A 13629-nucleotide genomic window follows, 5' to 3' on the forward strand; every position below is an offset into this window, starting at 1 on the left:
CCCCCTCTTATAATTTTAGGAAATTAGGGAAAAAATGCTTTTTTTTACAAACTGCCAAAAATCTGTTGGTATATTAATTTATTTAATTATAGCAATGTTCAAGTAGACGCAAGGTAAGAAAAAAATCTCTTTATTTCACGAAATATTCTTCAGCTCTCTTTTTAAATTCTGCAGTAAACCTTTAACCTCACATAAGGCTTCATGTTATTCATTTTTACCAGTCTATTAAATTGACATAATATTGTTTACTATGCTTTTGGATTAGAAAGAAATATCAGTACCAATTTATACTTCCAGCATAATTTTGAAGATATAGGCTGCCATTTACACATTTCTAACCATTTAATGTTTACCTAGTTACTTTTTTAATATAGAGATTTTCATTTATGATCTTTGCTAGCAAAATTTACTTTCCCTTAATTTCATTTCTTTATGTCTGTCAGTAATAATATTTTGAAACAGAATTGATCCGGGGAAAGTAATTGATTACTAAACTTAAACAACAGCAAAAAGGTAAATTGTGGCTTTATAACACATGTGAAAATATCTGGAAAATATATTATTATTACCCATAATTTTGTTAAATCTTTGGAACGCTGAAAAGTTAATTAAGTGCATTACATTAAAAGTGTAGAAGAATTCTGATATTTTAGAACAATAAATAGAATAATTTGATTTTGCATCAACTATTTGTTTAACATTCTACCACCAAAACACCAAAAGGGAGAACATTATATAGAATCATCTCGTTAATAGAGTTCTGATTCTGTACTGAGAGTTACATAAAAGTCATAAGGTGAGATAAAACTTGGCAGTTGTTATAAAACTTCTGTTTAAGGTAGCAGGATTACAAAAATGCCAATTTCTTAAATAAAAATAAAAAGAGAAGAATAAAAAGCAGAAAAAATTGAAAAAGAAAAACATGTGGGATAAGACAGTTTAGTAGGTGACTTGTCTCAGCAATTTTCACTTAGCAGAAAATGCATAGAAGCTAGAGTACTTATATTTATGGCAATATGATAATTGAGCAATGTGAAAAAACTCACAGTATAGAAAATCAAAAATTCTAGAATAAGTTATATAAAAAACCTCCTTTCCAACACGTTTCACAGCAGGCAAGAAAGTAAGGGAAATGTGTGAGTCTAAAATGATGAGAAAGCATTAAATTAAAGAAGAAAGAAAGCTTTGAAGTTGGTATCTGCCTTAGGGCATTTGACAGTCATTGGAGGCTATGTCTTGGGTTTTAATTATCTGTGTTTATAGAAGATACAAAAGAAACCCTAGAATCTACACATAATAAAATGTCAAATTATAGACTCCCAGGCAAAGCTAAATCCTTGAAAGGGGGTGCTGCCATACTTAAAAATTGAACAAATATAAATCTTTACCACCCAGAACCAGACTGTACTTACATAGTTCAAAACTCCATTCTCTTTGGAGGGGCAGTAAAGTTTCCAGAAAATGCACAGTGGTGACACAGAGCAGTGAGAAGTCTCCACAGATGATCTGCAACTCAGTTTAGACTGTCACTAATTTAGTATCTATGGCCAAATTATTGAAACTCTGAGTCTCAGTGCCCTCCTTTGCAAACCTCAGGGTAAGAATTCCAAGGCTATTATGAAGATCAAGTCAGATAATGCATGCAGAAGCAGAAGGCGTGGGGGAGATATCATTACTACACTGAGATTCTAATATTTTCAAACATGAGCAACAGGTCATTGGGCCTGGGCTATATCCATTTTTGACCTTTCCCGAAGACTGAAGAAAAGTGGTTCAGTTTTAATGAACTGTTGTAGTCAACTTACACCTCATGAAGTGACACCATTCACACATAAAGTAATAATGATAAAAATAGAGGCATACTACAAAAATTCATATTAGTTAGTAAATAATGATATATTTGTGGAAATTTTAAAAAAGAAACTTCACCTGGGTTCTTAGTAAAAACTGTAAAGATCTTTGAAAAATTTGTTCAGAAACTAGAATCCATATTTTTGTTTTTTCTTCTGACTTTTCAAAAGAAAAACTGTCAAAATTTATTGTGAAGTTTTTTAGCATCATTAATAATTTGACTTTTTGGCAGAAACGCATCAAGTTTAAAAATAATCTCTAAATGCTTAAAAAAAAAAGGACAGTTCAACATATTTTTTTAAGAGTTCCAATAGTAGTTAATAGAGAAAATATAGAAGAGACAGAATACAAAGTGGTATTCAGAAATTTCCAGAAATGTTTAATGTTACATTTTCTTAAAAAAACAACTTGTACATTCCAGAGAAAAAAATAAAAATATCTTTCCTTTTGATCATATTTTAGTGAAGCAGATAAGCACCAAAGGCAATGAAAACATGTTAAAAGTAACCAGGGAAACGGTGAAATTAAGGACAAAAGATAATGAAATTGTCAGAGGACTTCTAATGACAATAGAAACTAGAATTAATACAAAATACAAAACAAAATTTAAAAAGAAAGCATTAAACACGGGCTAAAAATGTGAGATTCTACAATATGTGGCTTATCTTTAAAGGAGTTTCTTAGACATATACTTCAGGAAGAAGGAACATGGCCATAACAGGAAAATCTGTGGCACAAATAAGAACATCTGTTGAATAAAATGTTAAATATTCACAGGGAACTTGAACCACATTATGTTACAATAAAAATAATTTCTAACAAGTGGCATAAAAGGAAAGCAAACCTATGTGTAATTTGGAAAGTTTACCATCATAATTAGAGAGCTATTTAAAGTTGTATCTTTTGGAAGTGTAATACAGTTATCATTAACTTCACATTTCATTAAACTAATGTATATAGGGAAACAGGAGAGGCTATATAATGTTGAAAGTAGTAGAGAAAAATGAATGGAATTAAAAATAAAGAAATCTAAGCCAAAAAAGAAGGAGAAAAGAAAACACAAATAGACACACACACACACAGTTAGGTATATGGAGTCAATAGAAAGTAAAATAAGTGGTTTAAATATAAAAATAAATAAATTAGTAATCAAATTATCTATGAATGTAATAAATTCTTCATTTAAAATATAAATATTTTTAGATACCTTAAAATACAATTGTAGCTACTTGCCACTTACAAGAATGATGGCTAAAGTAGGTAAAAACATCTATTAAGAAAAATGTAGACATATATAAAATGAAATTGAATAATAAAAAAATTTGATGTAGTTTTATTGAAATTTTTGTTTAAATTAGGCAGTATTGAGGTATGATGAAAATTTTAATTTCAAACTCAAATGGCCCTAACATATTTCAAATGTATGACAAATAATTGAAAGGTGAAAATACACATTTGTCATTGATGTATTTAACATAATTTCCAACGCGCACAAAAATCAGCGAATGTCAGATTTAAATAAAACATAACAAATATTATTCAATGCACAAATATATTTTAGAATGCCCGAGTGCCGGGGTGGTTCGGTGGGAGGAGTCTGTTGCGGCCCCGCCCCTGTGTTGTTGGCTCCGCCCCCAAGGGGCTCCCGGAGCTGCAGACAGAAAGTTATCTATGTGTGTGAGCACGTGAAGGTACTGGGTTGGAATGTGAACAATAAACAGTAATGTCCAAGTGTTCCGAGGGTGCCAGAGGGGAGGGTGCTTGGGTGCAGGCGGCCACTGCTCAAAAACTTGAACAAGTCTCCTTTGACCAAACCAAAAATTAGAGGTGGGAGGCTGGAAGGGACGAGGGACCTCAGTGAAAGCCTTCTCTTTGGAGCCAACCAACTTCCCGTCTACAGCATCACACTTGGCACTTGAAGCTCACTCCTTCCCTTGCTGGTAATACCCTTGGGCCGGCTAGGGAAATCGTCTGGATCAGCAGAAAGAAGAGGGAGACAACGTGGTACCCAGAGGCTTTCATTGTTGGTATTCCCACTCAGCGAAGTGGAGGGAAATCAGACCACCACAGGGAGCTTGGACTTAGTGGTCTTCACAGCGCTGGCAGAGAGGGGCTTCTTCAGGAGCCCACTGCTAGAATCTGCCCTCACAGAAGTTTGTTCAGAAATCCCAGGAGCAATGGCATCCTCTCTGATGGATATAACACATTCTTAACGAAGACTGGAGGTATCCCTCGGCGGACACCTCTCCCCCTACCCAGGGACTTCCACCCTTCCTTTACTCTACCCGAGAGTCTCTGATCATTATAGTATACAATGATCATAGAACACACATGTTCAAGCATACTTGGAATTAAAAATGCCACTACATATTCTATATATTATTCTATAAAGCAAGTCTTATCAAATTTAAAAACACATAACAGAAATCAGTAATTTTTTTCTTTAAAGCTCCAGGAAGTAAATATTTTTTCATTTTTGCCTCACATGTAGTCTCAAATCCAGCTATTCTCTGGAACTTAGTGATAGTCTTAAAGTAGCCATAGAAAATATGCTAATAAATGAACTTGACTAAATTTCATTAACTTCATTGACCAAAACAGGGTTGGCACTGGTTTTGTCCTGTAGGGCATTGTATGCCAACTTCTGTTATAAAGCACACATTGTCAGACACAGTTACATTTAAATTCAAAATTAATATGATACTTAATAAAAATACTATACAATTCCAATAATTTTAGAGACCATTTCTAAATATTTCAAATCAAAGAAAAAGACATAATGGACTTGAAATGTATTTAGAAATTAATGATAATGACATTATTACTTTCTATAATGTTACAAATACTAAATCAAGAACCACTTATAATTAACTTACTAAAGAAAAGTTGAAGTAGAGAAAAAATTAATTAAATACCAAAATAAAATGAGAGGGTCAAAAAACACATGTAATTGTTCAAAATTTAAAAACTAAAATAAATTTAATTGAAAAATGAAGAAGGAAAAGAAGATTCCCAAAACAGGTTTTTGTTTCCTTTTCTTTCCTCCTAAATATCTTTTCTACAGTAAGATCCACAAGTAGATTCTCTTTTCTTCTCAGACATCTTTACTCTCTACTCCACTTTTACAGGCCTGAAAACATGAGGTACATGCACACTTTAAGTTATTCACAGTGTCATTCCCTTGTCTGGACATACTTCCTCCATATAACCATTTATACATCTTTGACATTTGCTTAATTTCAATCTGCAATGTAACCTACTCTGACAGCCCTAGCGAAATGCAATTCCACTCCACCATCTCCACACTTTAAAGCTTCCACTCCCTCTTACTATTTCTTTTAATAGAGTACTTATTAACTAACATTTTAAATAACAAACATATATATTAATTATTTTGATAAGGCTGTCATTTACCATATTATCAGAATGGTATGATTTGAAGAATAGAAGAGGTTGCTATTAACGACATGTCATTATAACATGCATAAGTGGGAATTATCACAAGCAAACAGCAAATGATTATTCAGCTTTTGGCTTATGATTTTTGTATTTTATACATTTTTTCAGTAATGCTATGTTCATGGAAAAAAAGTCTGTGCTTTGTTTACTGGTGCAATTCAGGTGGTTACAATACCAAAATAAATAATCTGTTCAAGGAGAAAGAGCTGACAATCTCTCTTTAGCCATGAAAAATATCATCTCTTCCTTTCCCCAAATAGTCTGTAATCCTAAAAGTAATGAAGTATGTCTGGTCAGTTAACTAGATAGCAAATAGATTTCTTAACAATTTATATAAATAAATTCTGTTTTTTAGTAGGCAGAAATCATTCCTGAAGTGCAGACCTAAGCTAATATGGATATTTATATGATTTCTTCAAGGAAAAGTTTTAGACTTCGCACAAAGCCAAAGGGTTTTTTTTTTCCTCCCCATATCATATATTTACCTCAAATATTGAAGCCTGCCTTTCTCTCATTTAAAAATTAGGTGGATTTTTTTTTTCAAAATGAAATGGAGAAGCAGGTGTCAACAACAAGAACACACAGAGACTGTCAGATGCAAAACAAATAGACCAAGAAGAGCATTTGGAGCCTTTACATTCTTGCCTGTCTGATGCCTTAGCACAATCTGCAGAGTGCTGTGAGGATTGTTCTTATGTTTATTCATTGAATAAGAAATACTTGCACATTTCTCTTTTCCCCTTTGGATATAAAGTTCTGTGAAATATGATAAAGTAAAAGGAACATTTGAATGACAGAATCTGCATGCATATTTCCATTACAGGCAATAGGAATACTCGTGACTTTCCATCATTGAAGTACTGCCTGAATATATATTTAAAAATCAGGTAGTAAATATTCTTTTTATGAGATCAATCAATAGAAACCTTTGGGAAATTAGAATTTATTTTTCAATATGATCACTTAAAATATTCTAACATTTTAAATCTAACTCCAGGTTTATAATAGAAAAATGCCACAAAATAGTGTTACTGGTTTACTCAGCTTAATTGAACCCCCATTAGATATTGAGAACTTTAAAAATTATAAACATTTTCTACTTACATAGCCTTTCATGGAAGTCTTTTTTTTTTATTTTATTTTTTCCATTACGATTTAGCTCCCTACACCGGCCCCCATCCCTGCAATACCACAATGCTGTCCATGTATTTTATCATGAACTTACCATTTAAGAAACCAGGTGATCAATTTGGCAATATACATTTTTTACCAGTCGCTTTGTAAGTGCAAGCTGTTAAGAACAAAATTAAAGCTGTCTTAATAACTGTAGAATCTGTGCATTTGTTCTTTGTCTCCCAAACCCAGACTCAGTTTTTATTGCTTGAAACCCACCCAACAAAGGTTTCTGCTACTTGCATTCTGTACTCAACAATCACTACAATCACATACATGTCATATATCTTGTATATACACATATATATCATTTATTATATATACTCATATATCACACACACTATATATACATATGGGGAGGGAAAATAGATTTACAGTTGTGAATAATATTCTTTTGAGTTAATAAACCTATTGTAATCATCATAAGCTGCATGTGTTTTCCCACACCAACTATAAACCTAATTGTGCCAACCCCTGTATATGTAGGCACATAAACACATACTAGATATATAAATACTGATTTTTGATATTATAGCACCTCAGTTGAGAAGTTGGTTTAGAAATGCTCAAACACTCAATGTAGGTCTTTTTATTACTTTTAAAGTAGGAGTCAATAGATGCTGTCTCCATATGTGTAGAGGCAGGCAGTATAATTTTAACTATATCGACCTTCTGGAGAACCTTTCTAAGTTAATTTCCTAGCAGAGAGCCTCCAGTAAAATAGTTGCTAAAATAGTTACTATAAAGCAATTGAAGTCACTCCAGAATAGCGTGCACAAAGAATGGGAGACATTTCTCTCTATAAATAAACAACACAAATATCTCTGGATATAACCTCCTACTACCTTAAATATTAATGAGTATATTTCACATTTTTCTAGTGCTATCTATATCTCTGTAAACTCATAGAAACTTCTCCTGTACAGATTTATAACCATCCCAACTCTATTCCAAATAATTAAAAAATCAATCACAAAAACAAAATAAAACAAAATTCTCAGTAGACATGGAATTGTAAAATCCATCACACCAGAAAAGTCAGCCGATGTGACAGAGAAAGGATATGTTTTGTTGCCTGGCAGAAGAGGTTAAATCTTGACAATACTCGGGGATAACAAGGTTAACTTACCTTCTCAAAGCCCAACTTCTGTCACTTCTAAAATTAGAATAAGTCATAAGTTAATTGTATGTTTGCACTGGATATTAATTGAAATGAAATATCTAAAGTTGTTGTCGGATCATTCCATACTCAGTGTATGTCCTATGTTACTGCTCTTTCAAGAGTTAAATATTACTATTTTATCTTAAATATTTAAGGAATTTGAACTTTAATTTATTTGAAGCATCTTAGAAGTATTTTGCATATTTTTAAGTGCTGGAAAATTTAATATGTAAGACATGTGTCTTTTAAATTTCCCCCCTTAATATTATAATAGATAAAATAAACAAAGGTTAGAATATTATTAATACTTTTTTTGCACATCATTGATTTAACAACTTTCTACACAAGCATTCATTTTTCCCCAGTTAATACATGTTCTCCAAGATGGTGACTTTTTTTTCCCTTTTCTTCACAGAATTGTTTTTACCAATGAAGCACTTTGTTGATTATCAACTTTATAAGTCATCAGTATGCATACAACAAATAGAAATGAACAAGCAAATTTGGTGGATGTAATCATTATCTCATTGTAAAGATTAGCTTGATCTTAGTTTTCTTCTTAGTTTTAAGCATGTTTGAAGAACTTTTAAGTGTGTTTGCACATTTGATAATAGTGTTCTAAGTCGATGTTTTTGGAGCCCAACTGCCCTCTTTGACACACGACAGGCCTTTACTTGTAGGGTTTTGCCAAGTTTTCATCTAGTTTGTAAAATTTACTTATCAAGGCAATTTTCAAACTTCTCTAGAAGGAAGCTTCAAGCAATTGATTAATTTGCTTTTTGATTATATTTTTTGTTGCATTGCTCCCAGCCAAGAATTTTCTCTTCTGAGTTGCAAAAACAGTTTGGTCATATTCGTTCATAATTTGCATTATTGGCTGCAAAATATTGCTTTGAGTGATATTTTCATTTAGTTATTGCTTGAGGTTTTCTCTCTCAAGAGACAACAAAATTCAGACTCTTTTGAATCTTCAAAGTAATAAAAATCTATATTTTAAGAAAGTATCTACAAAAATCTCACACTTTCTTTTGCACTTTGGCTTAAGAAATAAATTGCAGTAATGTGACTCTTGAAGAGATAGGTCAAAATAAAAGCAGCGTGTGCATGTGTTTATGTATGTTTAATTGCACCTGTGCTCAAATATCTAGATATTTCAAATATGTACTTTTTTCAGAAAAATGACAAGATTACACATTTCCTTTTTTGCAACTCTGGCAGAGCTGAATAATGGTTGCCATTAGCTGTATGACAGCACTATCTAGTTCACCACAGCTGTCTGTTTCTACAGGCAAACCCAGGGAAATACCTGAGCCTGAAATTTTACCTCCATAAGTAGAGGGCAGGGAAAGGCTGAATAAAGAGCAAGGTCACTCTAGTCTGACAACTCACAGAGTTTATTAAGGGTAACTTACATAAGTGGCGCACCTTGGATACCTGCAAGACAAAGTGACTATTTTTGTGTTGCTTGGCAGGTAATAGGCAACAACAAATTATGCAGAGTAAATAGGGGAGCAGGAGGACAGTCGCAGGTAATAGTATGAAAATGTATCAGGTACGGGACATTACATGCTTGACTAAGTGAGGAAAACAGCCTATTCTAAGAACCAGTATGTAGCAGGAGGCACAGTAGAAGTGCTGATTTATGGCACAATGAACATCAGTTATGATCAGACATTCTATGGTTGGGCATTGCAGTAAGCAATCTTTGTTCTGGCCAAGTCAGGTTCATGGGCCACACAGAGGCCATGTCATGGAACAGTTTCTTATCCACACTGCCCACTTCTTCCTAATGAATTTCTGATACTCATATCTAATGCCAGAAACCATTAGTTTTCCTTTGTAGCTTTTTTCATGAAAGGGGAGTCAATTAAGGAAGAAACACATTTTCTGTATCCCTGACTCAATGAAATGCAGACACTGCAAAATTAGCATTTTGGAGCCACTAGATCTGCCTAGGAAAGCCATGTAGCCACTATTGTAGCCAGGATTTTGTATGCAAAATAGAACAACATGACATTTTATTTTAAAAAAAAAACCAACTCAAGAATGCATCTAGGTCTTAAAGAAAACACAGTGTTAAAAGAAGTAAAATTAATTATATTCATTATGTGTAAAATTATGTTTAGTTAAAAACTATCCTAATGTGAAATGTCTATTTGATCTTTTCCCATTTTAATTGGTTTTGTTTGTCATCTAATTATTGAATTTGAACAGTTCTTCATACATTATGAATATATTTCTTTTATCAGATACCTGTTTTGTAATATTTATTCCTCCATCTGCGGTTCATCATTTCCTTTTCACACTAGTGTCTTTAGAAGGGCAAAAAGTTTTTCATTTTGATAATGTTCAAATTATCATTTTTTTTTTAAGGATCATGCTTTCAGTGGTTTTTCTAACAATTCTTTTCTTAACCTATGGTCATTTTGTACTATGTATTTTTTTTAGATATTTTATAGTTTTATCATTTGTATTTAAGTATATTAATTTTTGAGTTAATTTTTATGTATAGTGTAAAGTGTCTTAATTAATTAAGTAATTAATTATTTTGCATATGAATACCCAATTATCTCAGCACAGTTTCAAGAAAAATCCTTTCCCTGATTGGGACAGAAACTGTGCTTCTATTCATAAGCTGCACATTGTGCTAAGTGTCTTTACATAGCTTAGTTCAATAGATCTATCCTTTAAAACTATAATCATTCTATTTTGCTTGTAATTTAATTAAAGTTCAATGATAGTCAAGCAATTAACCTTCAGTGATAGAGCAAATATATATATATATATATATTTGCAGAAATAATGCAAATTTTAAACCTACACAGTAATTCTCCGGGAATAGAATTTATAGCCACTTGGATTTATGTGAAAAAAAAATTATATAGAGAAAATAGATTATTACTTCAGAAACTCTGAATGTTTTTTTTCTCTCTTAAAATGCATGCAATATATGATGAAAAAGCTAAATAAAAAGACAAGTGATAGGCTGGTAGAGGTATTTGCATATCTCTTATGCAGCAAAGGTCTTGTGTTGAGAACATATAAAAACTCTCAGAATTCAAAAATGCCACAACATAAAACAATAAAATTAGGAGCAAAAAATTGAAAATTCACTTCATCAATTAAACTAAATTGGTGAGAAATAAGTACATGAAAATGTACTTAAACTCATTAGTGATTTAAGAAGTACAATAGAAAATCACAATGGTATACTACTGCTTACATATCGAAATGGCAAAAACAAAACAAAATCTGATGTACAAAATGTTATTTCAGCAGGGGTATAAAGGAACTCAACACTATCTCATATATTTTCGGTCAGAATGGAAAATGGTACAGTCAGTTTGGCAGTTTCTTATAAAATCAAACACAATATGATTCAGAAATCCTGCCTAGATAAATAAAAATTATATCATGCAAAACTTGTACATAAATGTTTATGGAACCATTATTAATCACCAAAAACTGGAGATAAGGAGATAAGCTCAATGTCCTTAGCAGTCAATGTAAATGAATAAACACACCACTCATCCATTATGCATCTGTTTGTTGGAATACTACTCAGTAACAAAAGGGAACAAAATACATACTGGCACAGCCAGTGACATGGGAAAACTATAGATTGCATTTGCCAAGTTAAAGAAGCCAGTCTTAGAAGGTTGAATACAGTGCGATTTCAAGTTTACACATTTCTGGAAAGGACTATTCTATTAAGAGGGAGGAAAGATGAATGTTGGCGTGGGTTGGGGGTGCAGTAGGGGTATGACTATGAAGAGGCAGTATGAGAGGATGGCTTCCATAGTGGGATTTCACTTCATGATGATGAACGTATAAATCTCTGAGTGTGTTAAAACTCAGATAATTGGACACCACTCTCTCCCTGAAAAGGGAAATTATTATACTATTTGAAATTTAATTTTAAGAAATTTGATTGTAAAATTGATATGCTCTATGCTTATTTGTGAAGACTAGCAAATAAATGTATATTTTATAATGTTGTTACTTTATATGTGACAAAATAAGAGTGATATTTTGCATTAGCTTTCTCCAGCTCTAAATTAAACCTATGTATAAATTAATGTGTTCTGGGAAAAAAATGCACAAATGTTATTTACCCCAAAGCAGGTGAAATAAAAATGTAAATAATGCACTGCCTTGTTTTTGAGCTTCCATAGTCCCTTGGAGCCTGAGATATTGAAATGTCAACAACTATGAGATCATTTTCATCCATAAATAAAGATGAATACATTGATAGCCACTTATCTGATTTGCAACATGCATTAATTTTCCTATTAAGAATTCTTAAGAATAAAACTCATCAGAGTTTCTGTATCTATGATTATGGCACCATTAAGATGTTCTGAAAGAGCATAATCCAAACATAAACATTAGTCTTGTGGCACTTTCATTATGCAATAATCATTGATATTACATAAGACTATAAAGGTAAGGAAAATATAGACAGAATACAATTATATTAGAAAAAAATTCTTGGAGAATTCTGGGTAAAATGCCAATTTTAGGGTAGATTTGTTTCCTGCCTAAGATGTTCATTAAATACTTGTACATCCACATTAATATTTACAGAAATGTGTGTATGTCAGATCAATATCAAGAATAAAAATTTTAAAAAATTGTTGCAGTAATGCAAAACAATGCACTTACTAAGTGTCACATATTTTGGTCAACACTAAGCTTGTACATATCTTGATCCAGCTCCCCTTTGGTAGCAAATGAGGATGGTACATGGAAGAATTGAGGCAACATAAAGCTGAAAGTCACCTCTTACATTGCCAAATTCTTCCATTATGCCACTGGACAAAAACTAAATCTTAAAGAAATCATTAACATTCCACAACTGTCTCATCACTTAGCAGCCCTATACCTTTAATGTTACCATAAATTTGCCAGACATTCAAAAAGGCCAAGTACATTCTGTGAACAAGATAAAAAATCTGCATTATTATGTACAATAGCTTAAATTTCTCATTTGCTTATAAATGTTAATAATTTTAAATGGTACAAATGAATAATGTGCTTCCTATCTAAATAAAATATGTAGGTTAGATATCCACTTAAAAATTAGTTTGGGCCATAGTTTTTTTGATCGGAATATTTAACATTTTGATTTTTTTCCAGAATAATAGATGTTCTGAATGTTTGTGAGCTCCCACAAATTCCTATGTTGAAATTTTACCTGCTATGAGATGACATTTGGGGATGAAATATTCAGAAGTAATTAGGATGAGATGAAGTCATAAAGGTAAAGCTCTCATGAATGGAATTAGTGCAGTAAGAAGAGCTACAAGAGAGAAATTATGCTCTCTGCCATATCAGGCTACAATGAGTAGTCTGCAGTCTGCAGTCCTGGAAGGGACTCTCACCAGAATCCAGTCATGCTGACACCGTGGCCTTGGACCTGCAGACAACCGGAACTACAAAATACAAATTTCTATTGTTTATAAGTAATCAAGCTTAACTTTGTTAACAGCAACCTGAACCAACCAAGACACTTGATTCTTTTCATGAGTAGATAATCCATAATTCTGGGAACATATTGAAAAAACTCCCTTTAAGTCATCCTTTGTTCACTTTTTTCTGTTTTTCCTCAAAATCAAGAAGAAAGTTAAACAAAACTGACAAGCAATTATGGGTAATGTTCATATTACTTTTGTATATCATATAATACACTAATGGGTATCTATTTTGACAATAATAAAACAATTTTCCCATAATGCTTTAAAATTTAGAAATCCTTTACTGTTCCTATTAAAGCATTATTTTTAAGAGGGGTTTTTAACAGCAGTTGGGAGAAAACTGTGTTTGGATTGTAGCTCTTTTATGTTACAAATAGTTGGCTCTCTAAAAGCCTTTATTCATTAAGTCTTGTTTCATCTTGAAAATGGGGATAATAATTATACATGTTTCAGGGATTTTCATGAAAATGGGAGAGATGGCATAGAGCAGTACTATAAAACAAGGAT

This window comes from Pteronotus mesoamericanus, unplaced genomic scaffold (genome assembly GCF_021234165.1).
Source record: "Pteronotus mesoamericanus isolate MK-2021 breed Mesoamerican mustached bat unplaced genomic scaffold, CSHL_Meso_final contig_75, whole genome shotgun sequence".
In the NCBI taxonomy this organism is placed as follows: domain Eukaryota; kingdom Metazoa; phylum Chordata; class Mammalia; order Chiroptera; family Mormoopidae; genus Pteronotus; species Pteronotus mesoamericanus.